Here is a 27,163-nt window from a genome sequence, read left to right as displayed (position 1 = left end):
TAGATCGTCCTTACATTACAATATTCCACTTTGGGAGTCACTCAGAATTCATCATAGTGTTCAAAATCACAGCTAACAGAAAACTCTGAAGTAACTTCTCCGTGGCAGGCTTTCGACCCATGAAGTCAGTTTTCTGACAAAGGCATTTACGAGAGAGAAAATCAAGTAAGTGGGTTTCTTTTTCACTTTCGCAACTCTTTGAGATTTTCCAAAGCTTAGAGGCACATTGTCTTAGTGGATAAAGCGAAAATAAAGGCAAAGGCAAAAAAATAGAAGTTTCTTTCTCCTTAGTGGGTTTTCAACCTTGGAAAGCGATTTTTCGCATCTATTGAAAAATCACTTATGCAAGCATGTTGGGCTCATAGATCGATCATAGGATACTTAAAAATGATAATGGAAGCAAGTTAACCAAATTTGGGAAGGTATTTCAGGCAGAATCAAGCTGAGCAAATTTTGCCTTACAGAGTACTCTGTTCTTAATTTTTTGGAACTTGGTGAAAAATGGGAAAGTAAGTTGTAATTAAAGAAAGTTACTATTGGGACAACAAAAATAGTGAAAAGACATGGAAAAATCCATTACAAACCCCTACATTTACTAATCTAACAGATTTATCCTTTAATTCACTCATGTGGCATAGATCTTGAAGATCAACAGGTGAATTGGGATTTCTATATAGAGATGAACATAACAGATTTTCAAATTACTGCTCTCTTTATTGAACTATTATGTTGTTGAATTGAATAGTGTTTTGAAAGCTCTCACTGTTGCAAAGTTTACTCTCTGCACTACTTTCAATTTTAAGATTTCAATTCAGTTCTATCTCAAATAAGATGGCAACTAGATTCGTTGGATTCGATGGACTAAATGGAATTAGGTCAACATTACAAAACATTACAAACACCTCACTCTATTTCTTCAACATGCAAGATTTTCAAAGGAGGTTGAGGATGAAGCCAATTCACCCTATAACAGAAAAGCTCCAAGGAAGTGGGTTAGTAGAGGCAGCTAGATTTCCTGTGGCAATTCAAGCTCCTAAATTGATTATCAAATGTATAAATCATTACAATCTGGACATGAAATAAATTTTGTTGCCTAATCATACAGTTTTAATCTTGATTGATAGGCAAATCGTAGTAAATTGCCTCTAGATTCTAGAGCGAGAAGAGTTTTCTGAATTGACAAAGGATGAGCCATGTCCGAGTTCTCTTTGAAGAAAATGGTGTGGAATTATGAGGTCCTAGTTCCAAAATCCATGAGGAGCTAAAAGTAAGGTTCTTAAGACTCTTTTTGACGCCGATCTCAACCTAGAGATTGTAGACATTCTGGTTCTTTTACATCAATTGAAAGGTGAGGTAGAAGCACTCAATTTTGTTGAACAATATTTCTTTTTGGTAAAAATCATCTATTTAGATACACATTATGTTGATTGGGGATATGAGGTAAGTGAGCATCTATTCAGAGCGCTCAGTGCCGCAAAGTTCTACAATACCTTCTACATGTCTTCTTTCTTGATTTATATGTTAGCTTCTCTACAATTGTGGCTAGGCCTTCCCAAAATAGAGAATTTCCTTGATGATGTGAGAAGTTATGAATTTTATCCATGCTTGTAGTTACAGAATAGCTATGTAGAATATGTCAGAGTCAATGACTCGCTTACAATGAGGATTTGTAGGGAACTCCAAGGATGCTCAGAGAGGAGGTTCGGCCTAGAAGTGATGGCAACCATCGGTCAGTTTGTAGCTACTTTATTCAATTCTCATCCTTTTCGTATTTGTGTCTTGTAGCTTTTGATGAATTTACTTTGAAGCTACCTAGATACTCAAGTGACATGATTGTTCTAATAGAGATCAATAGACAAGCTATCTAGGTGAACATGCTAAGTGCCAGTTTAAAGAAGAAGGGGTATGAATTCCCCATGAAGGTTGGAGCTTATAGTTGTGAGTCTCGGTTGGATGCCAAAAATACGCTTAAGGCATTCAAGAATAAGTACAAGTTGGAAGAATACAAGGTTGTAAGATCCATGTTTGATCCAAATGGATATGCAAGAGAGGTGCTACAAATTGGGAGTGAGATCAAGCATGTCACCACTATAGAAGATTATTGGGTAGATTGCAAGAATAAGTTGGAGAGTCGAGATCGTGCTTTTTCCAGGCTCACGATGGAACAAGTGAAGACATATAGTATTGATCTTAATGTTGAAGGGTTGGAAGATGAGGGTCAAAATATGTATAGAAATACCTATTCGACCAAGTTGAGGGGGATTCCTATTAGTTCTAAGCCATATGTTGATATGGAAGAGAATCTTGATATCATGATGGCTAGGATCATTAAGAGAATGGGGAAATGGGTTAAGTAGACAACCAAAAAGAGCTAGAGTAAGGGTGCAGCTACTCAAGATTCTCTGATAGCCACAACATCTACTTCATCCCAAAGTGCTACACTAGGCATAACCATAGCTTTCCACTCAAGGGTTAGCTTAGCCTTTAAGTGGAGGTGATCAACCTCCGGACAAGAATGTTCCTATAGCCTAGACCTATCATGATGGTTGTCTCCTAGTTATAGGAACCCAGGTTGGTACTGAGGAGAAGAAAACAAAAGAACCAAAGGATAATGTCTCTACCCCTATTCCTTCTCCACATACCACTCCAATTCCATCTCCTCACCATAGCCCCATCCCATCAGTAAGTGCTTCACTTTTGAAGTGAAGTAGTTCTCCTATATAGGTAGTAGACCTAGGGTATGGAAAGAGTAGCAATAGCGAGTCTACTAATTCAGATGAGGAGACAAAGAAGACTTCAGAAATGGAGAAAAGCCAGACTTCTTCCAAGTTCATCTCAAAGGATTCAAAAAATCCTTTCTCTTCAACTACTGTAACAATGACTCCAGTGAAGAAAAAGATGTTCAGTATTGAATCACTCAGAATGACTTCCAAAGTGATAGGAACAAATTCCTGGTTGGAAAATACTTTAGAAAGGAAGAGAAAGAGAAAGGATGAAAGTGTTTCTACAAAAGACACTATATCTCTCACAGTTCATTCTAGGACCACACTGACAAAGTTTAAGAAGTAAAAGATTTTGTCAATACTTGGGCAAGATCCAAAAACAAGGAAATTGATGATGGAAATAGCCAAGCCAAACAAAGGAGGGAGAATTGAGGATATGATGCCTGATGACTTTACTCTGCATTCAATCAATCTTGGAGAGGCCAGACATGGTACAAAAGTTGGCTTACGAAGATCAAGTAATGAAGTAATGGAAGGATAATTAGAAAGTCTTAAGTTATCAAAGATCAAGATGAAAGCCGAGATAGAAGAATTGAAAAAATTTATCAAGCAATTAGTCACTCCACTAGCAACTATCTCTGGTATGTCTATGACCCAGACTCCTATCATAGCTAAAGTGCAAGCCCTCATTTCCCAGCTCCAAGAAGATAGGCATTATGGTCAGATTAGTAAATAATGGATTGAGAGACACAAATCAGAAGGAGTTTCTCTCATAGATCAAATTGGGAATGCTATCCTCAGATTGGAGACATAAAAGGAAAACATCTTGTCTAATAGTAATACTCTGGTTGGAGAAAGGATCAGATGTGATGACTGCATCTCCCTTTTAAAGATGATCATCTAGATGAAAGAAAAAGAAGCAGTTGAAGCAAAGATTTTGAAGAAAGGAAATGAACCTTTGTTCAAATGGCTCCAAAGTATGCAGTTCAAGCTAGAAATGATCCGGGTAGCTGAGAAGGGACTTAGGGAAATGGAGAGTAAAGTAAAGAAGACTCAAGATATAGGATTTGAGCTTATGAGAGGGCTACACACTAATTCACAAACTAGTGGTCAAGGAAAGGCTCTCATTGGAGTAGATGTAATAAAAAATAACTTTTCTTCATTCTTGGATAATCTATCTGGAATGACCTCCAATAGTCAAAACAGAATTGCAGAAATCCATATGCTCAATGTTTGTATACATGTGGCCATATAGGATTTGCCAGATCAGCTGAATGTTGTAAAGGACCTGGCAAGGGAACATTCAAAATGGCTCTTGAGATTCACTAATAAACACATGCCCAATCACAAGGAGCTAATTCCAGTAATGGTTACTGCTAAGACATATAGGGTGAAAACAGAAAAGGGGAAGAAGTCTAAATGATTCATATTATACCTACTTTTCATTTTCTTTATAATTTTGTAATATGACAAACCGACATCTTGCCATTTGTCATTTTCAAAAGATGAACTTATTACACTTCTATTATAATGGTCATCTCAAAACTCTATACGTATGAAATAAAAACATTAATGAAAGGTCGGAAAATTTTTGGTGTGAAGTACTCTTTGTTGCAAAGACAATTGAATGGTATTTTATGTCAATCATTTTCTATTCTAGTGGATGTTATATTTAGTTTATGTTTTCTCTTTTGTTTGAATTGAGGCAAGGAAAAATAGAGTTTTACCTCCCCTATTTTGAGGCAACGAATGAATGTAATAGGTTTTGTTATTATTCATTCAAAGATAAATCTCTTCAATGTTTTCAATTTATTAATCCCAGTTCAAATTCAAATTCGCTTAGTCCAGTATCCATTATTGTTTAGATAAGTTTTATGAATTCATAAGATATGTGAGTGCATAAAACCATTTTAGTATTGAGAAACTTCCATTTGCTTGAGTTAGATTCTATTTAGGTCTAGCTTGGTTATACCTCTTCTATTCTTAGGTTAAGAACATACCCCCCCAAAGTAATTTAGGAAGAAAATAGAATTCATTGCAAATCCATTTTAGGGAGCTGCACCTACCAATTTAGAGGAAAGCCAAATCATCTACAAGTGGCTTTCCAACTATTTGTGATCAGATATTGTTCCAAGTTGGGCATTTAAGAGTAATAATCTGAAAGAACAAAATATGTTTACCAACATTGTTACAAAGCCAAAAAATTAAAATTAAAAAATAATAAAAAAGTGTTAAATTATTTACTAAATAACTATTATTATGATGTTTCTATGGTTATAAAAATATAGGTTTAGATAAAGTTTATAAAGTTACTTCTTGAATTAATAGATATGAAATTAATAGAAATTTAAAAGAAAATATTTAAACTAAAAGATGTAGATTGAAGAAGAGTTTAGAGGAAACAATTTGATTAATTTTAATCAATAAATTCTAAATAAAAATATTTAAATAATTATTTTTAACTCTTATTTTTTGAATTTTGAATTTTAATATGTTTAAATTAATATTTGACACTATCGTATATATCTAACATATTAACTAATATGTTTCAATTTTTTTAATAAGAAATTATAATTTAATAAATATGTTAACTATAAATAATCTTAAATAATTGTGAAGAAGCAAATATATTATATATTAATTACTCTTAAATGATAATAAATAAATACATTTGATCATAATACACAAATAATAAACTAATATATTTATATATATATATATATATATATATATATATATATATATATATATATATATATATATATATATGATTGGTATACAACCTAAGCCTTTGATTATATTGATTAATAAAATTACAACAGAGTAAAACTCTGTTCAAATGGGCACTAGTACGAAAGAACAGAGAAGAAAACCTCCAATCTAGCCCAGAACCACAGTCCTTTATTATTACATTTTGAAAGGGGCATACCCTAGTTATTATGCTTCAAAATATTTAATTATTATTACAAGGAAGTGGAAACCAATCTTGAGAAAGGAAATTCTAAAAACCATAACCAAATAGATGGAGTCCTCCTCCCAAAGAAACGTTCCAACTAGAATTCCAAACTTTTGTAAATATCCCTAATAGTTGAATTCATTACAATTCTACTAATCAGATAAACAACTTAAAGCAACCATTAGTAATATTAGTAATAAACATTTCAAATCGGATCCAAAAAAATCTAGTTATACCAAAAATGAGAAATGCAAAAAGACCAAACCAAACTCAAGGCCAGAGAGCACATGACTCATTAAGGACCTTCAAAAGAAGTTGAAATAAATTTTTTTAATGCTCACAGAGTAATTGGGGCTTAATATATATAAAAGGAAAGATATTCTACTAATATTGATTAATACCTATCTCAAAACATTGTTTTTAATTTAAGGAACACACTGAAGTATTACTTAATTATCCTTCTAGGGGATTGTGTTTAAGGATTCTTAGTTTAATTATCAACAATAATCTAAAGTTAACATTTTGTTGATGCTACATGAAACCAAACCTAAAAGTTATAACATATGGTATGAGATATATCCTATGCTTATTAGAAATTGGTCTACAATCATAGGAAAGAAGGAGAAAATCGATCCCATCTTCAAAATCTAATTTCGAATACATAGGAGGAATTTGTGAAGCTCTAAAATAGGACAAGATCAACAAACCAAAATAATGTAAGTGAATAGTGAACCAAAGAATGAACCTTTTTAGTTAGAATCTAATGCGCTTATACATTTCCTCTAAACTATTAACATTAGAGATAGATCAATATTAAAGAAAGTTTAACCAACAAACAAACCAACTCACACAAACAACAATCTCTGATTCCCAATTATATATAATTATATATATATATATATATATATATATATATATATATATATATATATATATATATATATATATATATATATATATATATATATATGAATAGTAGATATGCATCCAGAGTGTGTAATTATAAAAGTATACTGCTGTAAGCCTCCAAATTGATCTATCACCCAAGTAGAGGAAATGCCTAAGGTCTACGAAAAACCTAGACTATACAGCCGGCTAAAACTATCTACACAAAATACATAGGAGGAGAAAAATAATAACCAAAACATGACCAATACTAGAAAAGATGACCAAACTAACCAAGGAGAGCTAGAGTAGTGGAGAAACCGGAATAGAGGGAATCTTAGAAGAGCAAAACAACAAACCAAACCTAGCTTAAACAACATCAAAATACTAGGGGTAGGAAATATACAAGGATGACATCTATTTCCAAAAAACCATGATAATCTCTGAGATATCCTTGGGGTTCTCCATTTGAAAATTTGGCAGGAACTTGAATGTAGTCTTTTCTCAACTTGATTTCTCCATATTTGGGGTGCAAAATTCTGGTTCCTATGTATTGTCAAGTACCATGTCTAGATGAATGTATGCCTTGAAGATGTCGAGATAATTTTTGAGCCAAGTTTTGTTGTCATCTTCAATAATACCTCTCCACTGAAGGAGAAACTAAATACTAGCCTCCATTTTAGGCCACTCCTTGATGAAAGCCACATTCTCCTGAATGACTAAGGTAGGGTAGTTGATAACCACTGCTAGGTCAAAGCTACTTTGAGGGTGCACCATGTACATTTCAAGTAATGGGGTCCTCAGCTTTTTAATGACTTCCTTTAACCCCACATGCCAAACAGGATCAAAAATGTTGTAGTAGAGTCAAATCATGGCCCACTTATCTATCTTGGCTCTAGCCAAATACCGAATGAAAGCCCCTATTATGTCACTATTGGTGTGCCAAGTAAACTTATAATCAAATGTACTCTCTCCAATGGCACGACACATTGTGATCCTAGTCATGCTATCTACAGGCTTCAGGATCCAGCTCCATCTTTCTAGTTTAACACTTCCCCATAATGCCTTTGTCCTAACTTTGGAGATGTGATAGAGATAGATGTTGGTATCCATTTTGTGGATGAAAGGCAGATATAGATAGCGATGGAAAATCCCTAAAACAAAAGTGGGGTAAAAACTAACCTACAAAGGAACTAAAGAGGTCAGGAAAGTAGCATCATCCTTCAGTGACGTTAGCTCGTGATGTAGTCACCTAGTGTTATTTAATGAAAAAGAAAGGGGAGGAAAAATAGTTTTCTCTCACTATAATTATGATCTTTTTGCATTCACAACTAGAAGACAATTATGAAGCATTAAAACATATACACGATCCCAACCCACTATGTAGGAAAATGAAAATGATACTAGGGTGGGGAACCTAAAGACTAAGACAAAAAAATATTGTTTATATAGAAATCCAAAGTAACTCCTTAGTAAGAGTACTCTAGATCCCTTATGAAACTAAGTAGACTAAATCTATAAGAGAGAAATAGAAGACTCTAACTATACAAGGGGGAGCAGTTAGAGAGGAAAAATGATAAAAGGTACCAGTGCTGATCTATCGCACTAACTATGAGGACTTAACAATTAAATCTAGATTTGATGCAAATACAAGAGAGGGAGGAAAGAAAAAAGAAATAAATTATCCTAATATAACCAAGCAACCTCTTAGGGTTGTATATTATTAAATATTAGACAATCTTCTTCATCAATGCCTTTGTTAGCCAGTTGATCTGCCTTCTTGTTACCTTCCCTAAAAATATGTCAAATTTGTGTATTTGAGAAGAGGTCCATAATATTTAGAACTTATTCTAATTTGGATTTGAGGATCCAATTTGGCATAGAATGTTTCCTGATACCATTAAGAACAATTTGGGAGTCACCTTCGATAATGATATTTGTAATACCTAAGTCTATATAAATTTGCAGACCTACTTACAAAGCTTCTAGTTCCAACAGATTGTTAGTAGTAGGGTCTATGGATTTAGCTCTTTTAGTGATCCACCTTCTTGAAGCATTATTGACAATACATCCAATACCAACAGTGTCAGGATTGCCTCTGGATACCCTGTTGAAGTTTAGCTTGCTCCATCCCGATGGAGGCGGGGTCCATTTGCAGTTTTCCCTTGCTTGTTTTTTATTTTCTTTTTAAAAAGTAAGAGGGGGGTTGATAAGATTCTTCCAATTCTTTTTTATAAAGCCATCCAACTTTGAGAATGAACCCTCCTCAATCTAAGTTTTCCTGAGGTGGGAATTTAAGGTTTTAACTATGCACACTTTAATTTTTTTGAGGATCTCCTCTAACAACATGTCCATGTTACGAAAATTAATTTGATTCCTTTCTTTCTAGAGTTTCCACATCAAAATAGATGGGCTAATATTCCAAATTTTACTATATACATTGTTCTGAGTCCTAGTAGGCCACCCCATAAGGAATTCATAAAGGGAATAGGGCAAAGGAGCAGTCTAGCCTAACCTCTATTGAAGCCAATCCCAACGAAGTTGTGAAAATGAGCATTTATAAAAAATGTGGTTAGTATCTTCACTCTCTTGTCTACATAGCACACATCTTGATGGACCCTCATTACCTATCTATTTTAACCAGTCAACTATTAGAATTCTGTTCTGAAAAGCTAGCCAAAGAAAGAAGCCAGCCTTGGGTAGACATGACACATCAACATAGGTTCAAAGGGATGTCTACTTCACTCTAGTCAAAGGAATTTATGACAACTCTACATCCATTCTTGACAGTATATCTCTCATCTTTAGAAGTAGCCCATAGGAGATTGTCCTTTTGTTCTAGTTGCTTGATTTTCCTATTCCAGAGAAGTTCCTTAAATACCTTTTTTGTAGTTGGATCTACATCTAGATTATCTATTGACTTCCATTCCCATCTAAAGACACCATCAGAACAAGATTTAGTTTTATAGTCACTAACCTTATGCCCCCAAGCATTAATTAGATAATTTTTTAATACTTTTTGGAATCCCCAAGCTATCTACTAGGGGGAATGTGTCTTGGGAGTCTTCCCAAAAGAGGGCCTCATCCCCCAACCATACATCCCAGGTAAGGAATCTTCAAATAAGATCTTGGCATTTAACAATGAAGTTCTAGCTTTTAGAGCCTTTAGGGAGGGACTTCATTTTGAAAATAGAGTAAGAATCTATTGCATTTAGAAATTTGTTATACAACAATTTAGCCCATTTTTGTTCTCTTTCAAGAAAAAGATGCCAAGCAAGTTTAGCCCCAAGAGCTTTATTTTGCCAACATAAGTTTTTAATGCCTAAACCCCCTAAATCTGTTGATTTACATATGCTATTCCATTTGATAAGTGCCAACTTATTTGAATCTACTGAAATCATACTAAGCCATTTCTTGTTTGGTCTACTCCCTTTTTCTAACTCTATTCCTAAATATTTGCAAGGAAAAGAACCTTTTTTATAACCCATGATGTTACAAACCTGAGATTCCTTTTCAGATCTCGTGTTGATGAATTTTTTTAAAGATTTTGAGGCATTCACTTTTTGGCCAGAAGCTTCCATGTACTACTAGATGATGGATTTGATGTTTAGGGCCTCCATTGTTGAACTTTCACATGGTAGGATGGTATCGTTTGCATACTATTGATGAGTGATATTAGGAACATTTTTTGTGACCTTGATATTGTTAATTTTCCCTACTAAATGAGCTTTGGTTAGTGCCCTTCAAAAGGCTTCTGCCATGATAATGTATGATGAGGGAGATAGCAGATCACCCTACCTAATGCTTCTTGAGGTCTCAAAGAAGCCTTCGGGGGTTCCATTAATGAGAACTAAAATATTGGTTGTGGAGATACATTGGTAGATGTAGTTTATCCATTGGAATGAGAATCTGAAGGCTTCTAAGACTTTGCATAAAAACCTCCAGTCAACCATGTCATAAGCTTTTTGAATATCTAATTTCATGAATATGTTAACCAATTTTTTTTTGGTAGTTGAATTCAGAGTTTCTTGAATAATAAGGAGGCCATCTAAGATGGATCTACTTGGAACAAAGCCAGTTTGTTCTTCTGATATTATTTTGGGAAGAATAGGTTTAATATGATTGGTAAGAATTTTAGATAAGATTTATATATAGTGTTACAAAGGGCTATCGGTCTAAACTCACCTGGAATTTTAGGATCCTCTTTTTTAGGAATCAAAGTGAGGAAAATGTTATTGATTTTAGATAATATCAAACCCCTATTTCTTGAAGCTTCGATGGCTTTCCACATGTCAATTCCAATGATATCCCAACATTTTTGATAGAAAAAGGCTTGGAAGCCATCTGGGCCTAGGGATTTGTCTGGGTTCATGTCAAACACCACATGTTTGACTTCTTCCAAGGTTATCAGACTATTTAATAATTTATTATTTTCTTGGGACACCACTTTGGGGATGGCCTCCAACATCTTTGTTTGAGCTACTAAATTTGAATGATCATTATTATTTAGTAAATTTTGAAAGTTGATTATAAAAGCCCAAGCTATTTTATCTAGGTTGCCTATAATTGAGCCCAATGTGTCTTTGATTTTACTTATCTTTCTTTGAGCTCTATTCTAAAGAGTACTATTATGAAATTTTTTTGTGTTTCGATCACCTTCTTCTAGCCATTTTTCTCTTGACTTTTGTCTCCAAAAGACTTCTTCTTTGGCCAGGATAGATTCCTGCTTGGCCAAAAGTTCTTTTTCTAGATTGTAGCTATCATTATTCATCCCCTTTTAATATATTTTTGTATTTAATTTTTAAAATTTCTGATGTAGGGAGTTCAGAGAGTGATAACTTTAGACTTGAATCTGGGTTTTCTTAGATTTTTCTAGGTTTTTTTAAAAATCTATAGTTGAGGTGGGTTCCAACTCAACCAACTTTGTTGGGGCCATTTTGACTTTTTTTTTAGAGCCAAAAATTCCATCCTGACATCCAAATTTTAGTTTTAAAATATCTTAGGTGTTTTTAAAAAAAAAATTCTACTTTGTAATAACTTCAAAATTTCTTTCTAAATTTCAGAGATTAGTTGGCAATTCTTCTTGCCTTAGTTGGGGGTTTTTCTTGGAAAAATTGAAATTCATAGGATGAGTTTTAAAAATTACCAAAAATGGAAATTTTTGTTTTCCTAAAAATTTGCCAAATATGGTAATTTTCAGATTTGTAATAAGCAAGTGTTGGTTTTCATTGTAGAGGTAGAGTAGAGTTGTATAATTTTTTTAATGAAGATTTATGGTATTCTAAAACATTTTTCTTGTTTCAAATTCTGATTTATTCATTAATGATATTGGGGTTACATCATTTGGTATCAGAGAAATAAGATGGCTGGGAGAGGAAGAGGAGGCGTCATGCTGATGAAAAGATTGGTACTAGATATGCAAATGGAGATTGAATGACTCAATGAGTGGCTAGATAATCAAGATCTACAAAGAGGAAATGGAACTGATGAAGAGGGAGAAAATGAAGATGAGAGACTGGGAGAAATGAGTATGAAGATAGAGTTCTTAGGGCTTTAGAAGGAAGGAGTGAAGCAATAAAAATTAATGTTATAGATATGCTGGTAGTCTTAAGTTGGAAGAACTAATAGATTGGCTGAATGAGATGGGAATTTTTTTTGAATGGAAGCCCATGATAGAAGAAAAGAAGATGAAGTTTGCATGCACAAAGCTAAAAAGACATGCAATGATATGGTGGGATCACCTCCAAAAGGAATGAGTTAGAAATGACAAGGAAAAGATTAGAACATGGATCAAGATGGAGAAAAAGTTGAGAGAAAAATTCTTACCCATGGATTATTCACAAACCCTCTTTCGCAGATTTTAGAATTTGAAGCAAAACTTATCTTCAGTGCCAGACTATACAAATGAGTTCTACAAGCTATCCATGTATATAGAGCATTAAAAAAATAATGAGAAGATGGCTGCTAGATATGTGAATGGCTTGAAATCCTCTATTCAAGATTAACTGAGCATGCATCATGTTAACAATATGGAGAAAGCCTACCAATTAGCTCTAAAGGCTAAAGAAAACTAGAATAGGAAATATAACCAGAGGAATAGAGGTGGTTGAAGGGGTACATCAACTCCATTTCGAGGAGGTTCTAATAATGGCTGGGGAGAGAATTTTCAAGGTTCTAAAAAAATTATAGATACTAGGCAAGATCGTCCAAATCAAGAAAGATGAGTGGGGGTTTCAGCGAGGTTGAGGCTACAAAAGTAGAAGAGGCTACAAAAACTAGAGAAGGCATTTCACTTGTTTTAGGTGCAGAGAAGAAGGCCACAAGGCTTTTGAGTGTTCCAATTTCAACATGTGAGATAGAAATAAAGGAGGACCATCTAGAGTGAACCTAGCCTAGGCTAACAATGAATTTGAACAAGAAGTACCTCCAGATATGGGAGAAAGCCTCATGATGAGAAGGACAATGATTATTCTAGCCAAGGAGGGTGTGGAGGAGAAAGGCAATGATGATTCATGGCTCAGGACCAACATATTTTGAACAAGGTGTACCTCAGGGGGAAAGGTATGTCAAGTAATTGTTGATGGAGGTAGTTGTGAGAATATGGTTTCTAAAGAAATGGTAGATAAACTAAATCTCCAGTGTGAAAAGCATCCTCATCCTTATCAGATTGCATGGTTTAAAAAGGGAAGTGAAGTCACAGTAGATAAGAGATACCTTGTTAAATTTTCCATAGGGAAGGTCTACAAGGATGAGCTATGGTGTGATATGATTTTGATGGATGCATGCCATGTCCTCTTGGGTCATCCCTAGTAGTATGACCAAAAGGTTGTTCATAACGGGGAAAAGAATACTTACACCTTCTAGAAGGATAGATCTAAGGTAGTCCTATTACCTCTCAAGAGTGATGGAAAAACTAAAAGTATGTTGTCTGAAAAGGAACTTGTGAAGGAGATGAAAGTAACAGGGTGTTGCTATGCATTGGTAGTACAAAAGGGGAAAGAGGAAGACTTGACTATACCACTAGAAGCAACTGCAGTATTGGAAGAATATTCAAATGTCATTCTAGAGGAGCTACCTAATGGACTTCCCCCAAAATGAGATATCTATTAGGAATAAGGTGTCTCAACCTTGGATAATTCCTATTCTTATTATTTGTTTTGTAATATGCATTTCTTGCAAATAATGTTGATGTGTCAGCATCTTGAATTGTGTATAAGGAGATCATAGCTAAAATGGTTATGACAGATTCCTATGACACGTAAGAGCTATGTTAGGAAGATTCAGAGATAGGTGAAGACATGTGGTAACTGATAAATTTGAGTACTGTACACTCTACTTCAAATTTTTTTTAGGGTTCCTATTTTCTTGGAGAATGGTAAAACCCTAATATGGTTACCTTTGGGAGTAACCCTAAAAGTGAAGCACATGTTATAAGCATTTTTAGGGTTGTGAAGAGGAGTATGCAAAAAAGTGTATTGTTGGTTCTGTGAGTTACTATTGGAGTCTTCTGTTGTCACTGTTAAACTTGCATTGCAAGTGTATTGTAACCTTGTGTTGAAGATAATACATTGTGCAGGTTTTAGAGGGGTGGGGTTGTTTTACCGAAAGGTTTTTCCCCACCGACAAATCTTTGTGTTATGTTTTTCTTTCCCTATCTATTTTCTTTATGCTTGCTTGGCCAAAATATTGTTGTTTACATGATATTGAATCTATAAGTGAAAAATATTTTAATAGGTTTTGCACCATACTTCTCTTAAGAGATTAGTGTAGGAAGCCGTTTCCACACCTGAGTTTCCTTACAATATTCAACATCATATTGATCTTATTCCAGGAGCAAGTCTCCCCAATCAAGCGGCATATAGAATGAGTCCAACACAACATGCAAAATTAGAGAAACAAGTGACTGAGCTCATATAAAAGGGCTTAGTACAAGAAAGCATGAGCCCCTATGCTATCCCAACTTTATTAACTCCAATGAAAGATGGAACATGGAGGATGTGCACAGACAGTCAAGCCATCAATAGGATAACCATTAGGTATCATTTTGTATCCCACATTTGGATGACATGCTGGATGTTCTTGCTGGAGCAAAGTATTTCTCTAAGATTGATCTATGGAGTGGGTATCATTAGATTTGCATTTGAGAGGGATATGAGTGGAAAACAACATTCAAAACTAGGGATGGTTTATATGAATGAAAGGTTATGCCTTTTGGTTTATCCAATGCACCTAGTACTTTTATGAGACTCATAAACACTGTGTTGTGTCCCTACATTGGTAAGTTTGTAGTAGTTTATTTTGATGATATACTAATTTTTAGTAAGGGAAGTGAACAATATCTACAACAGTGTGTGAGGATAATATTGGGGGTATTGAGGAAAGAAAAGCTCTATGCTAATTTAAAAAAGTGTAGGTTCATGCAAGAAAGCTTGGTTTTTCTAGGATTTTTCATTTCTACAGATGGTGTAAAGATGGATCCAAAGAAAGCTTGAGCCATTCTTGAATTGCCTTGTCCACATAGTATTACCAAGGCGAGAAGTTTCCATGACTTGGCTACTTTCTATAGAAAGTTCATTCGTAATTTTAGCAAAATTGTAGCATGTGACATATTGCACTAAGGGTTGAGAGTTCTCATGGGCCAAAGAGGCTGAAGAGAGTTTCCAATACCTAAAGAAGAAGGTCATTGAAGCTCTAGTACTAGCACTACCAAATTTTGACAAAGTGTTTGAAGTGGATTGTGATGCCTCACATGTGGGCATCAATGTTGTACTTAGCCAAGAAGGTGAACCCATTTTGCTTTTTAGTGAAAAATTGAATGATGTGCGAACGAAATATTCTACATATGATATAGAATTCTATGCAATTGTGCAAGCTTTGAGGCACTAGAAGCATTATCTAGTACCCAAGGAATTTGTGTTGTTTATAGACCATATTTCTCTAAAATACTTGAACACACAAAAGAAATTGAACACTAGACATGCAAAGTGGGTCTCTTTCCTACAAGTGTATACCTTTGTTCTAAAGCATAAATTAGGGAAATAGAATATCATGGAAATAGAGATGGTTGGCTTTGATGCAATCAAAGACTTGTATGAATTTGATAGTGACTTTTGGGAATTGTTGATCAGTTGAAGAATCTAGTACCTGGACATGCAAACACTATTCAAGGTGATTATCTAATGCAAGATGGTTACTTATTCAAGGGAAAGTAGCTATGTGCTCCTATAGGCTCAATACAGGAAAATATTATTCAAGAATTTCATAGTAGTGGTATGGATGGGCATTTCAAGAAGGATAAAAAAATAGCTTTGGTGGCAGATAAGTACTATTAGCTAAAGATGAAGCAAGATATCACTAGGTTTGTGGAGAGGTGTTGAGTTTGTCAAGTAGCCAAAGGGTGCTCCTAGAACACTAGATTGTACATGCCATTACTGGTACTAGTTAGACCATGGACAAACTTGAGTATGGATTTTGTATTGGGATTGCCACACACATAGTGAGGTAATGACTCTATTTTTGTAGTTGTGGATAGATTCTCAAAAATTGTTCATTTCATTGCTTGTAAGAAAACTAGTGATGCTACTAGGGTGGCTGCGTTATTCTTTTCTGAGATAGTCAGATTGCATGGGGTTCCAAAAAAAATCACTTCTGACCAAGATACTAAGTTCTTGAGTCATTTTTGGCAGATGTTATGGAAGAAAATGGGAACAAAATTATAGTTCAGTAGTGCTTACCATCCACAAATAGATGGACAAATAGAAGTTGTCAATGATAGTTTGGGTAATATGTTGTGATGTATTATTGGAGAGAAGCCCAAACAATGGGATTAGGGATTGCCTCAAGCATAAATTTCTTATAATAGTTCAATGAATAGGTCAACTAGTAAGTCACCATTTCAAGTTGTTTATGGACATAACCCTCAGGGTGTTCTTGATTTGGTGCAACTTCCTTTGGGTGATAGAATCAATGATGATGGAGAAGCCTTTGCAAAGCAGCTCCACCAGTTGCAAGAAAATGTAAGAAAAAAGTTGTAGGACAACAATGAGCAGTACAAAGATTCTACAGATGCTACTCAAAGGTATTAGGTTTTTAGCATAGGGGATCTAGTGATGGTTTATCTCAAAAAGGAGAGGTTTCCCACTAGGACTTATCATAAATTGAAATATAAGAAAATTGATCCCTGCAAGATTTTGAAGAAGATTAATGATAATGTGTATGAGGTAGAGCTCCCAAGTGGTCTTGATATATCTCATGTGTTTAATATTTCTGATTTGTATACTTTCCATGGTGATGATACCTCTGTTGAAAAAGAGGATGAGGTAGACTGGACACACACCATACCCATCAAAAAGAGAGGAAATGTTGCACAGATTCTAGACAAGAAGACTGTTTAGACTCCAGGGTGACTAAAATAGACATCTCGTGTAGTGGGAAGGGTTGGCACTGACAGATAGCACTTGGATTAGAGAATGGGAGTTGCAAAAGCTGGATGAGCCTAAATGGAAGCAGTTTGAGGATCGGAACTCGTAGGAGCTTCATTTTTTTCAAGCAGGGGAGAATGATGCAGGGAGTTCAGAGAGTGATAACTTTTGACTTGAATCTGGGTTTTCTTAGATTTTTCTAGATTTTTTTAAAAATCTATACTTGAGGTGGATTCCAACTTAACTAGCTCTATTGGGGCCATTTTGCCTATTTTTTTGAAAGCCAAAAATTCCATCTTGACCTTTGAATTTCAGTTTTAAAATATCTTAGGTTTGTTAAATTTTTTTTTGCTTTATAATAACTTTGAATTTTTTTTCTAAATTTCAGAGATTAGTTGGCAATTCGTCTTGCCTTAGTTGGTGGCTTTTCTTGGGAAAAATCAGAATTCATAGGATGAGTTTTAAAAATTACCAAAAATAGAAATTTCTATTTTTCTCAAAAATTTGCCAAATATGGTAATTTTTAGATTTGTAATAAGTATGTGTTGGTTTCCATTGTAGAGGTAGAGTAGAGTTGCAAAATTTTTTTAATGAAGAGTTATGGCATTTTAAAACATTTTTCTTGTGTCAAATTCTAATTTATTCATTAATGATATTGGGGTTACATCAGTTTCCCTTCTATTTCTATTTTTTCTTTAAATATGTTATTGAAGTGTTCATTATTCTACTTAAGAATCTTTTTTTAAATCATTTTTAGTATGGATACGAAAATGTACATTTTGGAACCTTTGAAATTACCTTGCTTCCACCAATCTTTGATGAGTTACATGAAGTCTGTCTAAAAACCACATTTTTTCACACTTAAATGGGTTTCTAGCTAGTTTAAAGGGTTCAGAAAAAATAAATCGAATAGGAAAGTGGTCTGATCTTGCTATAAGAAGTACTAAAACTTGGATTTCAGTTTTTAGTTCATTAAGATCACCTTTGATAAAAAATTATCAAGTTTCTCGGCTATATAAGTGAAATCTTTCCTTTTATTGTTCCATGTATACTTCCTGTTGTTAAATGGGATATCTATTAGGTTGTTAAGATTTGTCCAAATCTTAAATTCCTTAGTAGCTTGCGAGGTATGTTGAATGCCTCCATATTTTTCATCTAAATTTTAAATAGTGTTGAAATAACCTCCAAGTAGGATGAGTTCATTGCAATGATTGTTAATGAAGATACTAATTTCATCCCATACAACTTTTTTAGAATAATTAGTGGTGGGACCATAGATGTTAAGTAGAATAAACTATAAATTTTTTTTAATGCTACTGACTGTGTTGCTCAACCATGAAGTGTTCAAACTTAAAATGTTCAGTGAGACTTTCCTAGGATTCTAGATCATACATAAACTGCCCGAGGCTCTACTAGATTCATGAAAATAATTGTTCCAGCTACCTAGTTTCTTTTCTAATTTAGACCCTTCTTCTATATTTAACTTTGTTTCTTGTAACATTATAATTTTTTAGTCAATTTTTTTTAATTTATTTTTTAATATCCATTTCTTACTAGGGGCATTTAGGCCCCTAGCATTCCAAGTTGTGATATTCATGATGCCTTGGGAAGGATCTTCCCTTTCCCTACATTGAGTAGATAGGTGATCTTTTGCTATTCTTTTTCCTTCCCATCTACTTCTCTAAGTTCCTTAAGGGATTTCCTTCCCCTTTTGGCTCTGACTTTACCATAATTAGGTGATAGTAGCCCTTCCTGATTCTTCTGGATACCCAGTTGATTGGTCTTTCATGCACATTCAGTGCAATATCAAGTTGTTTGCCTTCTACTTTGTCTTTATCTTCATTGGCTAGTTCTTGCATGAATTGCTCTACTGTGAAAGATAGATCCTTCAAAGGAGACTTCTTGCTGAAGTTATATTCATCAAGGACACTGATATGGACTACGAATGTTTTATTATCTACTCTTTGGGGGATTTTACTTTCCTTATCTCCATCTTCAAATGATAATAGATCTCTTTGAAGATCTTCATAAGTGTAGTTGTCTCCACCTAATTGTAATACTCGTTGCATAAGCTCTTCTTTTTGTGAATTGTTGCTCTTACCTAAATTTTCATGATCAAATACTCATATTAGTTCCTCTAAAAGTAGTTCTAAATTTTCCTTTTCAACCTCATTTAATAGCACCACTTCTATATCTTCATCGTCTTCTAGATCTTTATTCAAAGAATCCTAAAACTCTTGTATTGGGATGCCTTTTATCTTGTTTCCCTCTATCTTGCTCTCATTGGGTTTGTGTTCAAGAAATTCTTTCCTTATAGGAGGGGTTTGCCAAAACTTGGTAAACAAATTAACTACCTTAATGTTAGGTATTCTGGTATGCTTTGTAAACTCTTCAAGTTGCTGCTTCGAGGCCTTCAATTTATCTTCTGTGTGATTAATCTTTTCAAAATCTGGATTTTCCTCAGAGAATAAAAGTAAGTTTTCCATTTCTTCTATATTGCTGAGTGTATTAATGGAAATCTTTGTGTCCTAAATTCTTGACTCAATTTCCATTGTAGCCTGTACTTCTTTTAATTCTTTTGGACTCTTGCCCTTCTTAGCTTTCTTTTCTTTCCTTTTGGTCTTTTTGCTACAAACTAGTATTCTTTGCCTTCTAATGTTAGACACATCTTGAATGTGTTCACTTAATGCTTTGTTAAAGAATTTTCAGTTCTGATTATTCAGCTTAGGATGAATCTCCAAGCTAGGATTGATACCTTCAAGTTTCTTTATATTTGGAAAATCCAATATGACCTTATTCTTATCTATTCTTGGGGACTCGTCCATTTTCATGATTTGAAGATATCCTTTTTAATCCCTATGTAATGACTTAATTTCTTCCTTCTGATAATCCTTGACTAGGAGAGGTAGGCTGCTGCCATTCTTTGAATTTGTCTTGATTGCCTTTCCTTCCACATCATTCTCTAAGGCTAGATCTTCTACCCCTGATTTACTATTGGTGATCTTTAGGTTATTTTTCTCAGATGTAGGCTCCTTTTGTTTCATTCTGTTATTCCTTTTTTTATCATGGGGAAGGTAGCACTAAGATTTGATGAAGCCTACAATTTTTTGAAGGAATTTTTTTCTCTCATCATCTAGTCTGATTTTTCTAAAATTTTGCCTTGACACCTTTGAAAGTTTAGTTTGTAAATAGATCTGTTTGTTATAATTTTGATAGGTTTGAGTTACATATTATTAGCCTTACATTTAATTAAGAGTTTGATGTTATTGCAGCATTCAAAGGAAGCATCCAATCCAATCAGATCTCCCATTGAATGACCTATTTTCTTAATAATATCAATCTAATTTTAACTCCAAAGGAATAGAGTTAATAGAAAACCAGGTTGGGATCAAGAAATTTAAATTATCTTGCTTGCAATCCAAAAACTATTCAATAAATTTTACCACGTGACCTTTGAAAAAATAATCAGAGATGTACAAAAAGTCTTTTTTCACAAACTCATCACTACAGTGAATATAAATTAATCTGTCAGAATGGTGAGAAATAATTACCTGATTGTTGCAAAAGTCCTCAAACTAGTTAATAAGATTGTGCATTTCTACTCTTGGCCTATTCTAGAAAGCAAATAGACCAACCTTTAGGTATTCCTGCCATCATTTTTTGTTGTCCTAGTTGCTGATGATGAGGACCTTTTCTTCATACTTGGTTGAAATAGGTTTGGAATGTAGGGGAGATAGGGTAGCAGGGTGAGGATGAGGGTTAGGGGTTAGTGGTGAGGAGGGATATAAGATTTGGAGGTGGGGGGAACTAGGATGGAAAAAAAATTTACAACATTCCCAAATTGATTCTTATCAGAATATGATGGGTCTACATAGGGTTTAGTAACAAAACCTATCTACTGGGTGTATAAGGAATTTAGGTTGGATCTTGCATATTTGGTTAGGTTGTAGAAATGTATTTTCTTATCTAAACAAAATATGGAATGGATAATAGCTCGACACCTATTTGAATCTTGATAGAAATGATGATCAAATCGACTGCTGCAGGTGTTCTTTGGTGATGACCAAAAGTGAGACCTAGTTCTCCTCGCTTTGTTAGTTTGATTCCTTCCTACATTGGCCCCCAATTTGGAGATTTTTTCTTGCATGTTGAGTACATCCGCATCTTGCAAGCCGTCTAGAGTGGAGAACGGATTCAAGATTTTGATAGCATAATTAAGATTTGTTTGAGCCTTGTCGATGGGATGTCCAGGATCAGATTTACTCCTGTTAATGGTGTTGTTAGGTAATCTAGTTGCTTCTGATAAAGGATTTGTATTAGGCACCAATATCCCTAAATTTTTAGGGTAACAGAGCTAGTCATTTCACTGTGAGTCTAAATTCATATGTAATGCATTCGTACGTTTCACTTTTTTGCACTTTACTCTACTCGCCATTTTTCCCATATTAAATCAATTTTTTTATAATTTAAAAACTAATCTAATATATTTGATCATAATACATAATAATAAATTGTACAATTTCTCAAAATAAATTATTTTGAGAAAGTGTAAGTTTATTTAGTCTTTTCTTTCAATGACATGGTTGACCTCCATTGACATTTTACTACAACATTGTAATTTACAATTATCGTAACTGGATGTCATTCTCTACAATACTAATTTCTGCAAAAAAAAATGGTGTATAATGACACTTTAATATCTTCCTTCAATTTTGCAAACATTCAAATTAACTTGTACAATAACTTCAACAGAGTTAAAAGGTGTTGTGTTGAAAATAGGATAACTTTTTTTAGATTACTAATGCACATCACATTTCAACCATTGTAGAATATATTTTGTTTGCAGCTATATTTCCTCTCCTTCAAGTGTTGAGTTGCATCTATGCAATTTTTCATTTGAAAGCTAAATATTGTCATCTTCGTAGATTCATGGACTCAAATATTTATGTGTTGTTTTATTATTTTATGATGTTAGAAGTTGTACTTTCCTTGCTCCTATCGTTTGTTGTATTTTGTCTTTCTTATATTCTCCCACTTCTATACTCTTGGTAGATGTTGATGGTGGGATGTGTAAAAATAAAATGCATTTAGTTTGTAACTATTTAATCCCAATGAAATGGAAAAAAAACTATGTATTGCTAGGGATTTTGCAAAAACCATATCTTCACTTTCAATGTGGATAGTATGAGCAGATAAGATTACCATCTAAATTGATAATTGTAAAAGATTTATTAATTTTCTTTCATATGATGTACAAAGGATGATGAATGCCACAAGCTTTGAAATAATTTTTAGGCAGACCTAGGTTATGAAACTTTTTGTGTGAATTTGCCTTTTATGTTCTTGAAACTGTGACACTTCACAAGAAATATGGTAAATTGCTTGATGAGAAATGTCAAGTAATAATAATATTTCATGAGAACAAGGACCAAAGTATTACCTATTCTTGTGACTCTACACAAATCTATTTTGAAAGAAAGAAGCCCTAAACTCCTTGATAAAAGAAGGCTTCTAATTAATGATGAAACATGTGCTACATAGTGGCTTAGTACTTGCCTTTAGTTTTAATATAAATTTAATTTTAATTTAATAAATTTATTATAGTATATAAAATATTTTAATTAAAAAAATGTTATATATTTATAATTTTCTTAGTTTAAAGTTAAATTTTATTTATAAATATTTAAATAGTTTTCTTTCCAAACATAAATAAAATTATTATTAACTAATTTGATAAATAAATATATTATATAAAAAAATATAGGTTTTTAAAGTAATTATTGTTCACATTACTTATTTTATATAATATAGTATTTTCTTAATTTTTGTTATATTTGTACATCAAGTAACAAATAAATAACTAATAAGGATATTTTGTTATTAGGTTTTAATAACAAGTAAATAAACAAGCATTTGGTGAGACAAGTAAAGATAATTTAATACAAACTAATTTATGTTGTTTTTGTGGAGATGATTTTTCTTCTTACTTTCATTAATTTGAGTTCTTGGTTATCTATTTAAGTTGAAGTAATTTGGTTTGTTTTTTAATAAAAAATATATTTTTACAATTTAATTATTATAAAATTTTCAAGGCACTATCAAAATTATTCATGAATCTGTAGCTTGATCAATATATGCAATCAATTACTACAACCACTACTCTCTATACAAAATGTATTAGAGAACAATTTTTTTAGTATTAAAAACAAGTGTCACATAGTGACTTGTATTTGCTGGTAGTTTTAAATTATATTGTAGAGAATAAATTATTGTAATTGATAAGATTGTATTAGATAACGTAATATTTTATTTTATTTTAGAATGTTGAATTAGATTATTTTATATTTTTAAAATTGCAATAGTTATTTATAGCTATTTATAGCATGTATATATTAAATTATAGTTAATTAAATATTCTAGAATATTTAATTGTAATATATTATAATATTATTCAAAATATAAACATAATATGTAATAATTAAAATTATGAGAGAAAATAATAAAATTTGTTGTCATGTATAAATTATCAATATATTTATTTATATATTATATAGTTCTATTGATTATATTTATAGTTTCATATTAAAAACATATTAGTATTAACAAGTTATATATAATTGTTTACAAAAATTTAGCCACAAAAAATACAATATGGTAGAGCCTCCGAGAAAAGTGCTCCTATAACACGTAATCAATTGAGCCAATAGTATTAAAGACAAAAAAATTGTATTAGATCAAAAATTAAAGAATAAATATAAAACTATTGAAATATTAAATTAATGAAAAAATTATTAATTGTGATTGGTGCAAAAGTATATAATTATTGTACTAATTGTACAAACTAAATACAATAGTTTATTGCCTACAACAAATACAATAACAAATCTAAAAAATACATCTTTCTTTTTACAATTTCTTGTACTTGGGGTGCAAATCATATAGATCATGTGCTAAGAATTTTACACCCAATATAGAAAACATAACACATAATTTCCTTTTGCAATTGTTTATGTGGATTTAAAGTACAAGTGGGTGCACACATAAAGATCATATGTTGAAAAATTTACAAAATTTTATTATATTTTCTACATTTTCAAAAGTACATTTTACATAGAGAATAGCTACATCCATCAACTCCATATATAATATAAATAAATAAATTATTCCAGCATACTCACTTCTCTAATTTCAAATCTATCACCAAAATGAATATATAAAAAAATCACTAAAAATGACAATAACAAATTCAAATGATCAAATTCTTCTTATATATTTTCAAATCTCAAATGCAACAAACAAAACCAATGCATTCATTTTGTAATTTTTTTGATGAATAAATCCCTTCTCTATTAAAATAAATATAGAAGTTACAAATTCACAAAAAAGGGTTGGGGGATACAAGATCACCCCATGAGAGTGCACATGACCTAAGGTTGGAAAGCAACATAACTATTCATAAAAAAAACATGGAAAGTCTCAGGTGGCCAAAGTAGTGCCAATCGAGGGAGGAGGATTGTGGCGATCATTAGAACCCCAAACATTAGTCAGGTTAGTAGGTGGCTGAGGAGGAGCCCACCTATCATTAGCAACAACTTTCTTATCTTTATCTTCTCCCTTCGTTTTGGGAGGGGAAATAGCTAGGTCTAGGTGAGGGAATGACCACTTAGGGTCTCAACTAGAGGATGAACAATCAACATTAGTATGAGAAGTAGGAGGAGAAACCAAGGACCAACCATGACCTTGTCATTGAGAAGTAGAGTGACATTGCCGATCAGTAAACCCACCACTAGATGAGTGGGAAACAGCTTGGGAATGTGGTGTTTGTGAGCAGTGAGTGGAATAGCTATGATCACATTGGCAACCACAAGGCAGAGTGTACTCGATGGGAATAACATTCAGTGACACTTTGGCAACTGTATAAGGTGTGTTTCCCTAGTGGTTGAGCAATTCTTGAAGGTGGGCCACCTCTAGCACAAATTTGTTAGTTTGTACTTGAATTTGCATCATGACATTATTACAAACACAAGCCTTAGTGTAAGTGAATAAAACAACATTCATATCTTTCCAAAAAGTAAATAATATCTCCATTCTAAAGCCATGCCAAATTTGGTTATACTTGAAGGGGCATTCTAGGTGAATTCCCCAACAAGATCATATGCCAAGAGAAAGGCTTTGGTTGAAAGGGTTTGAAGAAATCATGAATCAAAATCTAATAATGTTAGGCTCTTTGACAAAACTAGAAGATGTAAAGAAAAGTTTCAGGTTGGCCACAAAAAGGACACCTGGGGTCTAGGATGCCCAAATGTTTGAGCCAAGGACCTAGAGGCAAGCCCTAGAAAAAAATACACCAAACAAAGTGAGAAATCTTCAGCTCAATTATAGCCTTCCAAATGGTGGTAAATATGTGGGTCAATTTCTTGTAAGAAGACTATAGATGCCACCATTGATTGAGCATATTAACCATAGGTAGGTGAGGGACCAACCAATGATAACCCAACTTGGGTTTATAGCTGGTCATAGGAATGTCAGCGTAGTACTTCCAAATCTTCCACCATGGTTTAATAGACTGAACCCCCTATTTGTGAAGCATATAAGGAGGCATCACAGTAAGCAAAAGATCAACAATAAACAAGGGGGACTACTAAATGTTTTGTTGGTTCATAGAAAGTGCATCCATGAAGCCATTACTAGCCAAGGCTTGAGGGCTTTCAAGGCTTTCCAAATTCTTTTTGCCACAAATGTGCTAGTGAATTGCATTGGTTCCAGGGTATTTAGAAGGGTTTGAAATCCAATCCCCTTCTAGGCTAGCCTATAGACTAGACACCCTAAAGAGATACAATGTTTGAGAAAAATCTTCCACGCCTCATTACCAATGAGAGTACAGATGACCCATTTGGAACATAAGGTAATTCCCTACTTCTAGGTAGATAGGAGTCCAAGGCTGCCAGACTCCTTATGGAGACAACAAAACTCCCAGGCCATTTTGTGAAATCCATGATGCTTGGAATCCATGGCCCAAATGAAATCCCTTAGAAAGCATTCCAATATTAAATAGGAAGCCTTAGAGGGAACCCATCTGAAGAATAGTAGACATGAGTAGTAGCCAAAATTTTGGAACAAATCTAGAACTTACTAGCCAGGGAAAGAGGCTTGGTAATCCAATATTCCAAATTTTTCTCAAGTCTGGCAAACGCTGCATTCCAAAGCTCAATGAGGGAAGCCTGGAAAGAAAATGGAATACCCAAGAAGCAAAAAATATCACCATGTTGAATTTTCTTCCACTCATATATACAGGTTAAACTAGGGAAGAGTCAAAAGAAAATATTGCCTAAAACAGAGGGTTTTGTGTGATTGAATTGTCAATCCAGAAGCAAGACATAAGGTGTCTAGACACTGAAGAGCATTGGTAGCATTTTCTTCATCCTCAATGAGGGTGAGAAAGGATTTTTTAGAAAAATTCCCATTAACCAATTGTGAGGATCAATCTAGTAGGGAGATTCCATGAACAAAACTAGAGGAGATGGCATTAGCAAGTACCCAAAACCCTCAACTGCTAGGACATAGAGGGTCAGCACAAGAGGACAACCCTATTAATTAGATGTGAGAAGACCAAAATCATAAGATTGTCTACCATTAATGGTGATGCAAGATGAGGCATCCCCCAAAATAATATGAACATACTAGAGAAAGACAAGCCCAAATCTAAGAGCTTTAAGCCTTATGAGAATAAATGACCACTCAATCTGATCATAGGCTTTGGAAAAGTTAATTTTGAGGAAGAGAGTTGGTCTCTTAGAATGTTGAGCCCACTCCCACATAGAAATGATATTATCCAAGGTGTATCTGAATTAAATGAAGACAATCTTCCTAGGATGCACAATCAGAGGTAAGGTGTAGCAAATTTTGAGGGCCAAAGCCTTGACAATGATTTTCTAGGAGACATTCAACAGTGTGATGGGTCTCCAATTGCAAATATCTTTAGGATCTCTAGCCTTAGGTATGAATGTAATATTCCCTTTATTGATAATGTTGCCTAGTGTATCAGAATAAAAAGCTTCTAGATAAAATTTGTAAAAATCAGGGCCAATGAATTCCCAAAAGGTCTTATAAAATTTACAAGGGATCCCATCACACTTAGGATCCTTGTCATCCACCATGGAAAAGATGGCTTCCTTGAG

This window comes from Cupressus sempervirens, chromosome 3, assembly GCF_028749045.1.
Source record: "Cupressus sempervirens isolate cs-2001-9-10 chromosome 3, ASM2874904v1, whole genome shotgun sequence".
Classification (NCBI taxonomy): Eukaryota; Viridiplantae; Streptophyta; class Pinopsida; order Cupressales; family Cupressaceae; genus Cupressus; species Cupressus sempervirens.
Note: the sequence above shows the minus strand (reverse complement) of the source record.